At 29.6% G+C, this 14,223-nt stretch overlaps 1 protein-coding gene across 1 annotated transcript in view; it reads right to left on the reverse strand.

Moving 5' to 3' along the window:
- The window catches only part of LOC126769984 (BMP-binding endothelial regulator protein), a 46,762-nt gene extending 34,835 nt beyond the window's left edge, over window positions 1–11,927 (reverse strand). Inside the window, exon 1 of the mRNA XM_050489069.1 lies at window positions 11,528–11,927. The gene's annotated coding sequence lies outside the window, so the exon portion shown is untranslated. The remainder of the gene's footprint in view (window positions 1–11,527) is intronic.
- Between the last annotated feature and the right edge of the window lie 2,296 nt (window positions 11,928–14,223).

Below are 14,223 nucleotides of genomic sequence, written 5' to 3' on the forward strand. Positions count from 1 at the left end.
TAATGAATACCGTTTATTAAAGTCGACTGGTAACAGGTAATTGAATTAACAGTCCCCCGAACACAGCATATCCATTAAGCCTATACAAATACGAGGATAAATATTGACTTCAATGTCACTGTACTATGAAACTAATTTTATTAAGCCATGTTCATATAATTTACAATAATTAATATTCTCCCAATAATGTATTATTAATACGAAATAATAATAATAATTACTTTGGTAATAAAGTAAAAGTAATAGCCTGATAATGTCCCACTGCAGGCACATATGACACATAGTACGAGATGAATTATAAACAAAAATTAAGCAAATGAAAATTGAATATTCAGTGGTGCTTACTCTGGTTTGAACTTAATATCTTCGGTTAATATTCACGTGTTCCATGACTTAAGTACGTTAGGAATTAGTAGTTCTGCTTTGACACAAATACCATATCACTGTTTATTAAATGTCACAAGTTGTAAAAGTAAGGCCACACTATAATATACGCAATTAATACGACACCAAACTGGCAACTAGCTATTGACCAAGCGTTAAACGGGCAATGTGATGTCGCCTTTATCTTTACATTCCTCTCAACATCAACGTTGTCGTAAATACAGAAGCCTAAACGTTTATTTATCATAGGAAATAAAAACTACGAACAGCGAAAAAATGCGTCTCAATCACGCTTAATGTTTATAGTACTTATGGTACATATAAGTAGGTAACTTGTATGTACCGACACGAGTAGTCTTTGTGTTACGAGGAAAATAATTTTTTTTAATAATGCAGGACTTGTTGACAGTTGAACGATTATTTATAATTGCTGTAACTATAATGTCTTTATCTTAACAAAATTGTCTTTATTTAAGTGACACGGACAAAATTTGAATGTAGTTTGCATTTCGTTTTAGGTTACATTTTTTTTATTACTATCAACTGGTAGGGTAAGGGATGAACTATTGATAAAAAATTAAGCATGCATAATCCCTGAACAATAGTTTTAAAGTGTAAAATATAATTATTAAATTGGAAAAATTTCGTTTTATAATTTATATAGTAATTTAAATTTATATAAATTATAATATTGTTATATATTGTTATACGCCATTATGCTAAATTTCTTGTAGGCATTCAATAGAAATAAGATATTAAAGAAAACGCATTGTCTTTGTAACATTATTATTTTTTGTTTACTCTTACTTTGAATATTTAATTTACCATTTATTTATTTATAAATTATTATTTTGCTCAGTCTAAGTTCAATATGCAAGTTGTGGTCTACTATAATTGAAGCAACAAACATTATAATGATATAACAGTGTTCATCTTTTGTTGGAGATTTATATACAAATAATTCATCTTATTCGTTTGACTTTGTTCTTATCCAGGCTACCTAAATGTCAAATTTCGGTTAAATCAGTTCAGTGATTAAGTTGCAATTAGGTAACAAACAAACGGATAGTTACTTTCGCATTTATAATATTAAGTATATAAGTATAGATCACCTGTTTTACCAGCAACGATATTAGCATAGTGGCATTATTAATTGAATGGCTTATCGTGAGTTAGACACTGGTAACTGTGTAAATTAGGTGTGGCACAGGATGTATTGTATAAGGCGTAGTTCCTAGAATAACGCTAATCCTTTTAAGGTTCCTACAAACTAATATTAATATACATATTTTATGAAAAAATTATTTTAAAATATATATTAGCCAATATTCCTTCTAAAGGATACCCTGTTATTTGGATTTAATGATGTTCTGAAACTAATTATTATTAGCGACGCATTTTGATGATACTTATTTGTATCCAAATAAATATGGAGTTAAAATATTATTTTATAAACAAGCAACAATATTAACAATATTATTTTATATACAAAAAATATTATTTGTATATAAAAATATACAAAATTTCGCGTATGTTGATCGTCGAAGAGTTCCTTTGTCTGGATCCAAAACAATATAGAATTCGGTCATAATTACCATAAAAATGTATCGTCATCGAAATTGTAACAACATGTAAAATTTCAATTCCGTAGGATATGAGGAAGTGGTTCTATTTCAACTTTCAAGATTTAACTAAAACGAACTAACAAATATTTGCAAGCCGTTTAAAAGCTTGTAAAAAACAGATTTCGCTTTTATAAAATTCAATTCAGCTAATATTTTGATATAAATGAAATAGTCTTTGAGAGACTTGAATGAGAGTTGATATTACGAGTAGAGCGTAAACCGAAGCCAGGCCAATTTGATTAATTTTAGTTAACATTTTTGATACTGACAAGTTTGTACTTCAATAATTTGAATTCCAAATTCAAATAAATTTCATAATACTACTATTGAAAAATCATTTATATAACTATTAAATCATTATAAATGGCAATCGATAGTGACATCAGATTCCGCTCAAACCACATCAGGGTTAACAACAGCCAATATCAGTGACAAAACTATATGATTAATTTGCATGAAACTTACTAAAAGATACCAAAAATGAGACTAATTAAATTGGGCATTCATTCGTTCATTCATTTGTTAGATTGACACTTATATGAAGGGATTCAAAATATTTTATGACAATATAATACATTCCGTTGATAACTTTATTGTTTCAATCTCATCGCTTATTAATAGCATGTATGAAATACAATATGTCTTGATTAAAACTATAAAAAGAAAAAATCCACTCTGCAAGCGCGTTAATACGCAACATGTGGTTGCATTCATGCATGTGTGTATAACATACGAATAATAGAGATTATTATCAATTCTTTGTATCTGCGATTATCTTCAGTTGATATATACACATGTAATTGAAAAAACAATTGATTTATCTGTATATTTTTTGGATTTTTTAAATTACACGTAAGTAAATATAAGCCGATAAAATAATACCCACTCTTTTGAATTGTTGAGGTCATTGACCTTGCATTATTTAGTAATGAGATGAGATATATTATATTTAGTAATGAGAGATGTCTCACGAAAAACAAATTTAGTATAACAATGATCATTTAAGGATAAGTGCGAAACAGAAATTATACATTTTACAGGGTCATCGAGTTACAATCATCTATTTGCAGGAAGTTCACAGTTATATAACACTGGCTTAATCTAATTATTAACCTATTTATACTCTTATCTCCTTTGCAAATAATAAATGTACAAATCATACCCTCGTGGAATATTTATTATAATATAAAATCAGTCATACATTTAACGCTAGGCTTATAATATTTAGAAAATGCTAGTTAAAATAGGTCAAAAATCGATAGGTGTTTATTATCCTTAAATAAATTTAGCACTTTTTAGATATGAGATGAATTATTAATAGATCGAATGAGGCGCACGAAGCGTGGCCGCGATAGCAGGGTGAGCGGCGCGACCTCGCCGCAACCGATAGTGCCCACGCAGCCTGATTGTCGCCAACAAGTCGAAACCAACACTTTTTTACATTCACCCGTGATGAAAATTGGTTCCAAATACCGAAACATAAGGCTGATTCTTCTATAACAAAAATCGATAAATTTAAGTTTTCTGTAAAGCCCTAATAAGTAAAATTCCGGAACTTAATTGGGGCGTTCAATTAATTTTCTTTGCGATATTTTAATCCACATGAACTACGGTCTCATTTAATTCAAATCAAATCTTAACTATTTAAATACATGGTGCGGTAAGGTAAATTGTACACTTAATGAGTCTACAAAATTGCACATAACATAGAGGCAGTGACACAATTTTAACACGTTTACGTGACAGATATAATTCGCTTCACTTAACTTCAAGACCGAATCACGTCGATACTTAAAGTACTTGGAATACTTCATTCCACACCTATGATGCGTGTCAACATATTTTGTACAAAGTAATAATAAAATTTATATAAAAAAATCAATCTGTAACTTAGTTGCTATAAGTATTAAGTTTATATTTTTTTATTAAATAAAAACTGTGAATTAATATAAAACTATAAAGTAAAAAATATATTATTGAATGACTTTTACTTTCGTTCTACGCGCAACCTTCAGTTAATTTTTTTTTTTTATAGAATAGGAAGGCGGACGAGCATATGGGCCACCGGATGGTAAGTGGTCACCAAACGCCCTTAGACATTGGCATTGTAAGAAATGTCACCATCGCTTACATAGCCAATGCGCCACCAACCTTGTTCAATTCATTCAATTTTTTTTCAAAAAAAAAAAAATTCAATCCATATGTTCTACTCAAGAAATATTTGTAAATATAATAAAAATGTTGGAGCTGTCTTCTACGTCTTCTGTCTGCTTGTGTTTTACTAAAATTTGTCAAAATGATAGATCATCTCGATAAACATGTATAGAGTGCTTTTTACATTTTAAAATAATGATATTCTGGGCTTAATATAGGGTTTCCATAACCAAAAATAAGTCGTGAGAATATTTAAACAAATAGATATATATAAAACCATTAGGTACAACAATAGAATATATATTGATGTATGAAAAAATATTGTAATATGAATTCCGAATCCGTAAATTCGTGTAAAAATAAAACAGATTAATTTTAAGCAGACTTTTGACGACAATGGAATCGTCATTTTACAAGTTGGTAAAATACAAATTCAAATGAAATGTCGAGCAGAATCGTCAATAACTATATCTTGGACTTGTTGGATAAATGTTTTCAGGTGTTCGTCTACAGATATTATATTCTCTTTTACTAATTACAATACATATACATTTGTTGGTACATATGTGGTCTAAATATGTCCCAAGAGTCGTAAATGAATACGCCACTACAAACCTGACTTGTAACCCCCAATCATCGGTTAAAATTCATGTATTCGAACCACTACACAATCGCGGTTCTTATTATCAGGCGCGGATCCACCATTGTGGGCAAGTCGGGCATGCCAAACGTAATTGAGGTCGATAGAAGTGCCTATAGGTCTATGCATACATTTTTTGAACTTCTTTATCGGAATGCAATGTGAGTCCGTAGGCCAACTCAAACTTGGTTTGATTTGATTTTCGGGTGGTCATGACCACAGCCTCTTTTGAGGGCTGGATCCTACTTATATTATTTGTAATTTCTAGTCTTAGTTTTTAGAAAATTTGTTATTATCGCGTAGGTATTAACAAGAAGACATAGCATGATGACATTGCACCACTCCGTGTGCATGGTTTGAGAGCGTCTTGATAAAAAGGTCGGAGGCTACTCATTCTCATTGTAATTATATAAAATGAATGGATTTACGTCTCAGCAGTTCACAAAACTTGAATCATTATTCTCTGAAGTCTCGATTCCACCATGAATAGTTTCCTGCGGTCATTGAAAACTAAACATGCATTTAAGGATACGTTTCATTTTATATTATATGTTTTTATTTACTTTGTTGCGTTTTCAATTAAACATAATTATAATTTATGATTACTAATGATTTTCAATGTTAATTAATGTATTAAAATAATAGTTTATATTTTCCTACGCATTAATTATGGCGGAAATTGATTTCCCTGCAGATTAGCTTATTTAATTAACAAATAAAATAACAATATAATCATTTTAATTAAATTATTTTGAAAACTATACACAAAACATATAATAAAAATTACATACAGTATTTTTTTTAATTATTTAACACCTACCAAAAAAAATTAACTGTTTCAAAAAAAAAAAACGAAATCGAAGTATATTCTTCCGTGTATTTGAATATTTTTCAATTTAATTTAATTTTTAACCGATGTGACGTATTCAACAAAATTAAACTTAACTTTAGTGTTTTGTTATTGCAGCGTAGCACGTAATAACAAATGGATAACAACAATACAGTGATATTGAACCAAGTTTAATATAATAATAGTACCTATATTGTCGTGTAAATATTCCGCTCTGACGGTCAGAAAACGATAAATATATAACTCAGATAAGAATACTAATTAGAATATGTGCTAATTAGATTTGTCCAAATTAGTCAAATAATAATTATTTATTAATTGAAAATACTTTATTACTTGAAAAATTATATTATGATATCAAAAATTAACGATTTTTTATAGGTTAATTTTAGTATATATTCAATAAAGAAAAACCATATAAGTAAAAGTTGAACTAATACCACACAACAAAATATATATTTATTTGTTATCTTCAAAAGCAGTTAAGCGAACAAAATTATGATTTTGATCAGTATATAATATAAAGTGGCGTCATTACAGTTCGAATAACTAATAAGTAGGCCATCATACTTATATTGGCATCACGGCGTCTCCCTGAAGGAACACGTCATTTTTATGTTTCAAATATTTATAACCTTATAACTTGTATCTACGTCTTCTTTATTTGAATACAATTACATATATATTACATTACGCCGTATATCAATTGCGAAATTGATACTTTTCAAACTATTGTGTAACATTATAGGAATGTCGCGATATTATGAGCAATCCAGATGATAGCATAGACACAATCATTTCCTTAAAGAAGGATCCGATAAAATTGAAATTCTTTAAATTATTACCTATATAGATAATGCGATAGTGATATCTACGTCATGCATATTGATAAAGCTTTTCGATAAACGGTATTTGATTGTTGCTAATTTACATTTTCGCAATAACAGAGACATTATAGGATGTGGGAGTTCACCTGTTTCGTACTTTGACTCAGTTCAGTTTTTTTTAAACATATTTTTATATTTTTACGGAAGTCGTCCAGTTAAGAAACATAGTTCAAGAAAATGTTCAATATTTTCAAGTTATCATATGTCTAAAAAGGTTTTATGAAACTGGCGTGTACTTTTTACATTTTTTATATACACATAAATAAGTTTTCATACAACGCAAATATTAATAAGAAGCTCTTGTTGACTTTAAAATACGACACGTGTATTTATTTATATTCTAAACTAATGCATCCGGCTCATAATGATGTAATTATTTGAGAATGAAACTTTGGTTAACGTTAAATAATAAATAAGATTTCAGTTCGCTCTGTAGACTAACACCTGAAAACATTTATCCAACAAGTCCGCATTTAAATGCATATTCATGACAGGATTTGACAGTCCAAGATACTATTATGGATGCGGCCGGCAATTTAGATAAAATTAAATCAAATGAAATAAAAATATACTTAATAATTAATTTAAATATGTTCCAGTTCGGAATGTATAGAGTACCAAAAATAACCACCAAGAAACTCAGTAGTTGCTCTTTTCCGACTATTACTTACATTACAATGTAAATTAAATACAATTAAATTGTTATGTGTCCATTGTCTATCACTTGTAATTTAGACTGAAGTTCGGAAGCGTTGTTTGAATAACCAAAATGAAATGTAAAACAAGAAGATATAAATATCTTCAAATGTAAGATAAACTGTTCCTTTTTAGTTAATATTACATTAATCATCGGTGGTAGGGGTGGTACCTGCTTGGACATGTAGGGTTGCTCATTAGTTGTTCTACCGCTAAACAGCAATACTTTGTATTGGTGACGTAAGGAATAAATAATATTTCTTACAGCGATAATATTGAACTTTATTAATGTTGCGCTGGTGACACTATTTTTATACAGTATTGTTTTATACATATTAAAAAAGTAATAAAAAATGATGTGAGACTTCGTCTACCCAAAGTTTTGTAGATTTTAGTTGCTATGTATTTCAAATTTGTTGCCCTTAGAGAGAGAGTTCGTTTACGCATCTGAAGAAATCTGAAGACAAGAGTTGTAATTTCAAATAGGGACAAACTATCGAAGTCCAAGGTAGACAGTACATTGCAACATTTACATTTTTTACCACCTTGTTGAGTAACAGTTGGTGATTTATTTTACTTAAAGAGCTGTATTTCCTAAATGAAACGAACGGTTAACTTGATAACAACAAATACGATACAAAAATCTTACATGTTATTAATAAACATTACCGATTGGATTTCATTAATTTTTAAAAGTTAAAATTTCACTATATATAATACTTACATTAAAAAATCTAATGTTTGACTACAAGTCAAACATTAGATTTGTTTTTGCTTAAGCAAAAACGTATGAAGCTTGAAATATCTAATAAGAATTACGGATGCAGTTTTCGATAAGTAGGTGTATTATTAATATTTTATATGAGTAAGGGTGCGTCTGTCCGAACAACTGTTATGACTCATATTTCGCTGAAAACGATGAATATTCAGCAAGTAGGAGATATCAGGCCTAAGAATAGATCGATTTTGTCACTAAATATAAATCATTATTCATACAACTATCGTTGGAAACAACATCTTGACATTATGCTGTCAAAGATTTAAAATTTATTGAATTTATAATCGATAGCACAGTTAAAAATAACAAAATAAACGTAAAAACATCTTACATTGGATAATTAAAACAATAATACCGAACAGCTTATTTAGAACCTATGTACACTTCATAACTTTATTTTTAATTGTAGAAAAAAAAATTGTTTCAAATTTTACGAGAACAAAAAGGGCTTTCCATCTTTAAATAAAATTGTAAATCCATTTTCACAATTCAATTATTTTGATTGCAAATTATTGGTATAGTAGTGCTTCATCGTGGTACGTTTCGTACCATCCACTCTTAAGTTATCTAACCACAGCTCAGCAATAATTTAGCAGTGGGCAAGTATATAATGGAAACAAGAAAGATAACATTTTAGTTCCTATGGTTGGCTGCGCATTTACAGTGTTAGGGGTATTTTATACTTCATATAATAACTTGGTGGTAGGACTTTGAGTAATCCCATCTGTACCAACAACTCATCACTTCTTCTACCGCTAAACAGCAATACTTAGTATTGTTGTGTTTCTGTTTGAAGGGTGAATGAACCAGTATAACAGTATATAGCGTGCCTGTAGCACATAGGACCTTAAAGTCCCTAAGGTTGGTGGAGTAAATAAAGCTTAATATTTCTTAAAGCGCTTATGTCTATGTGTTATGGTGACCACTTACCAGTTGGCTCTTGTTGGTTGTAGTTCATGTGCATATTATATATATATATATATAAATATATATATATATTTTAGATTTTTTTTATATAGTTGTAATGGAATAGGCGTTTGTCTTCCATCTCACCTGATGGAAAGTGTAGATGAAGACGAAGGTGGTACACGCCCATCCAAAAGAAACTCATTCACTCTACTCTAAAAGGCTCCAGAGTTCAACTTATCAGGAAAAATAGACCCAGGCAGGTCGTTCCACATCTTGGCTCGTTTTTGGTGAGAGTATCACCAAAAACGAGCTGACAAACCGTTTAGTTCGACTTTTGGGTATGTCAACAACGTATGGATGAAACTTTATGATAAAAGAAAAAGAAACAATTTTGTTTCATAACAAAGATACAACAAAATAGGAAATATGAATCAGGTCTTTATTAAAGATACAAAATTATCGTATTATGACTTTCCGATTTTTGTTATCTTTACATTTATTTGGAAAAAAATATTGTGCAATCAATACTTTGTTTTTTAATGATAAATTTATATATAATCTCTGAATCATTTAAATAGTTAATTAGCTAAGAACATTTGATATACATTGTAATAATTTTCTTTTCGTTTGAGTGTTCTATATCTTATCCCTGAATAGTTAATATTATGAATCATGAATTATTTCACGATTCTTTTCTTGGTAATATAAAAGATTTGTTTGTGAATCATACGTTACTTAGGCTATCATTTTATTGAACGCTAAAATAATGTGCTCCATAATTTAATATATGTAAATGATTCATTAGTTCATTGTACCATTTAAATTTATCTGTAGGGCAAGTTAGCTTACTTTTTAATGATTTCTGACATGTAGGTATGGTACAGCGCTCTCATATTTTTTTTTAAATATTAAGTTTAAAAAAAATACGTAAAAATAGTATCAATATAAAAATATCAAAAACACAACAATATACTAAGTAACGTAATTTCATCAGTTTCTATATATTCACATGATTATATACTATACATTTATAACTAACATATATACCAAACATTACAAATAATGCACCTCTTCGTATCTATAACACATATTTTTAATATAATTCGTTAGCGTCTTGGATCTTATTATAATACTGACTTCTAATGTGGATAATTAACAAAGATTTTTACAGAAAGTTTTTCTCCCAATATCCAATAAGACTTCGTGAATGATTGATATAGATCGTATTTGCTACGAGTGTTTACGAGGAGCAGGTGATGAATCACAAGACTAGTAATTTACTTACCTATTCAGTTTGTAATTCAATTGTTAATGTTCATTGACACTCAATGAATACTTGGTTGATTAAAGTATATCTATTAATCTATTTATATATTAATAAGATATAAGAGATTGTGCGTTCTTTGTTCAGCTCAATAAAGGCAATGAAATCTGGTCAGTTATTATCGCTTTTTTGTCTTAAATTTATCGTCTTACGTACGTATGTCGCCGAACATGCTGTTTTTAATTAAACGTACGAGTCGTTTTTATTTCTTTTTAATCGATAGTTGAATTGCGACTAAAATATATTTTATCTAATTACACTTAGCGTTCCTTAATAAACTTCGTGTTCATGTTGTAGGTATGCCCTTTCAGTTTTATCGCATTTTTATTGTTTTGAACTTTTCCGATCGTACATTTTCGACATTATAGTATTTAAATTTAATTTTGCCCTCTACCTCTTGGGACTTGTATTAATTATTGTAATATATTTACTATAAAATTGTAATTGACTCAACCTTTTTTGTAAAGAATATAAAATTAAAAAAAAAACTTACTTTTATACTTAGTTAATTAAGTGTTATAATTTTATGTCAATCTATTAAAATAAAACATTAGTTGGTCTCTTTTGTGTAAAACTTCAGTGATATCTATACATAAACGTTTATATTCTATATATAAAGTTTGTTCTAAAACTTTACAAATAGAATATAAACGCTGACATCCTTATTTCCTTAATATTTATTATATTTTTAAAACTGCCAGTACCAAATAAGTCTTAAGCAATTTAATTACGAACTTAAATAATTGATAAAATGTTTTTAAATGTATTTATATTCTACGAGTTAATTTTATCTAAATATTATGTTAAAGCAAGATTTATGAAAATCATGTAAAAATTACTTAATCATTGACAGCTTTATTGGTATTAGCGGAGACGTGATACTCGAACTACGAGTTGAGATAGCGTGGTTATGAATAAAATACACACTATTTACGCACATTAAGATAAAATATGCAAAATCAATTAGCAAATCTTCGAGCAAAACTTCCTCGAATTCTACGTATGTATAAAAGTTTATCCTTTATTTATAAATTATTGGTTTTACCTCGTCGTTTTAATATCACGTTTGCAGATTCTGGTGTTATTTACTTACTCTATTGCTATGAAGAAACATCAACTTAAATAAGAAGGTACTTACATACTCATAAATACCGACGTGTACGAGAAGTCAACTTGTTGGTTGCTCATATGCAACTTTCTAATATAAAATTACAGACAGCCATCAAAAAAAAATACACATATAATTTGCAAATAGCCTATTACAATAATTAAAATGTTACCTTATAAATCAGTTCGCAGTTTTCCTTCAGTTATGCTATTCAATTATACACTTCACTTTCAGTACACTTGGAAAAGCCCGTTAAGATCAGCGAAAATGGCACATATGCAAATGTAAACAAAGGCAGAGTCAATAAATGAACACGTTAGTATAATAGTTTTCATTAATAAAAAAATAATTTCAATCAAATATAAGTTAGCTTTCGATCGAGTATCGGACGAATATGACAGCGATTTGCGGCGTACGAGTGCGTGGTAACGAGAGCCACGCAGGCTGGCGGCGGCGAGGCAGCGCGTGCACTGAGTGTGAGTGTTGAGCCGTGGCCGGTGGGTCTCCGCTGCCGGCCGCCGCGCGACTCTGCCCCGCGCGTGCGCCGGACCTGTTCCGAGCACCACTATCTCAACTCTCAAACCAGCATGCACTGCACACCGACACCGTCACTCGCCACTCGCCTTCCTTGCACCGAGTATCGCACAGACCACACACTAATTCAATATATTTTAGGTCTCACTATCGACTACACTTTTGACACTCATAAATATATGCATTCAAGATAATGTTAGACTACTTTATTGGGATCGCTGTCGAGAATGTGCATTGTGGAGGTCGTGCACCGATAAGTGTGAGAGCGGGCTAGCAAAAATAAGAAACAGAACCTCCGCATAGCATTTGCTGGCATAAAACATTTTTAGTTTTATTTTCAATTAATTTATTATACCTGAAAGCGTGTTTTCGTGTTTATATGAGGATAGTTGATCTTGAAATAAAAAAATGTGACAGTTTTATATATAGAAATAAACTCGCGTAAAGTTTTGGTTAATCATTTGTATCTTTTGTTATAAACAATACTCAATCAAGCACAAATCATTCCCAAACTAATTTTAAATATATGGTAAACAATGATATCTTAAACTATTTTTCTTAATATAACACAATAAATACCTACCTATGATGTACATTTCTATCCTATTGTTATCTCATTTTCATACAATAACTTATAACAATAATAACAAAATGCAATTACTTAATAGATATAAACGATTTTGTAATAAAAAAAAATCTTAACTTATATATCAAAAATAAGTACGAAATATTTGTGACGTTGTTATTTTTGTATTTAACAAAATCTTGGCTTATAGATTAGTTTCCGCCCGCGACTTCGCCTGCATGTGATAGGGGGAAAACGTTTGGAATCTATATATCCTTCTCTGTACTCTTGGCACTGTGAATGCAAAAATTCATTATGGGTTCAGCGGATAGAAGTGAAAGTGTAACAAACAAACAATGAAACAAACTCACTTTCACATTTACAATATTAGTAAGGATTATCTTTAAACACAATAACGTCTTACTTTCGGACTCTTCCCTGTTCTTTAATCGTGAGTAATCCAGGGATTTGATGAAGTTTAATTGTATTAGTCTGAATACCAGCCAATTAATTCCCGAATTCTCTATGAGTCTTAACAGACTTTTTAAAAGTCTTTTCGTAACATATTTTAGTCGAAATAAAATAAAAAATGATACGTTGGCGTGGATTATTTAGTTCTTCAGCCGAAATAACGCAATGATTTTAAAGCGTTTATTTTATACTTTGTATTTATTCCTTGGAAAATAATTCTTTTTAATTTTCTTACATACATTACTAGGCACATTTACAAAAAAATAAAAATAGAACTTTCACGTGATTTCATATATTTTAGCCTTACAGCAATAAACATTCATGCGTGCTAAAATTAAAAATTATTATCGTATTTTCGCAACTCTTTTACTCCCTCTCTCTTTTACTCATTAAATGTGCGAATTAATTAGTACCATATATATGACCCATATTTTTACGATCTCTTAAATTAAAGATGAAAAGAAGCGAACCTTTTATTATAGTTACAATCGAGACCGTCTAGTTAACACTCAATTATTTTTCTATTCGACGTAAAAATATATAACCACGTGGAGGTTAACCCACGATCTTAAGATCTGCACTCCTTTAGTGTAGTGTAACGATATCTCCCTCCTACCATATCTACATCTATCATAGTGCTTGAAATCATAATTACCGAAATATCTAAAAACTACAATCTTATGATGTGATATTGTAAAAATAAAAAGGCTTGTTAATGTGTGGGACATTGGGCTAAGGCCTCATCTCCTTTTAAGGATAAAGTTTGGTGCTGTTCCTATGTTTTTTGGTGGTAACTGTAAATATTTGTACAATAGTAGGTACTATTAGTAAAATACGTCATGGTATTGCTGCTATATTTCACAGTTGACTAATAATTTTTACACATACATCTTTATACGTAAATATACGTAGCTACTCAGTATCCAGTCGCTTTGTTAAAATATAAAAATAACTTTTATTTATTAACGAAAACGAAGAAACTTTGTAAAGCTATGAGTAATGACACAGACCATTAATCAAGTAGAATAACAAACATCTTGTTTATGTGACGTTTGTGAAAAAAATAACACGAAATGTTGCTTTATTTATTTTACTACTTTCATACGCTTGTAGGAATTAAAGATATTTTTATGTTAAAAGATAATATTTAGTTTTAAGTACTTAGTTAAAGATTAGCAAACTATCAAACGTTTATTTAGATTACAGTAAGTATAGAGTAAGCCGTTAACGTTACCATTTAAGTGTTATAATGTATATGTTAACAACATTATGTTTTTTAAGTCCATTTTGTTTTATTC

This window comes from Nymphalis io, chromosome 8 (assembly GCF_905147045.1).
Source record: "Nymphalis io chromosome 8, ilAglIoxx1.1, whole genome shotgun sequence".
In the NCBI taxonomy this organism is placed as follows: Eukaryota; Metazoa; Arthropoda; class Insecta; order Lepidoptera; family Nymphalidae; genus Nymphalis; species Nymphalis io.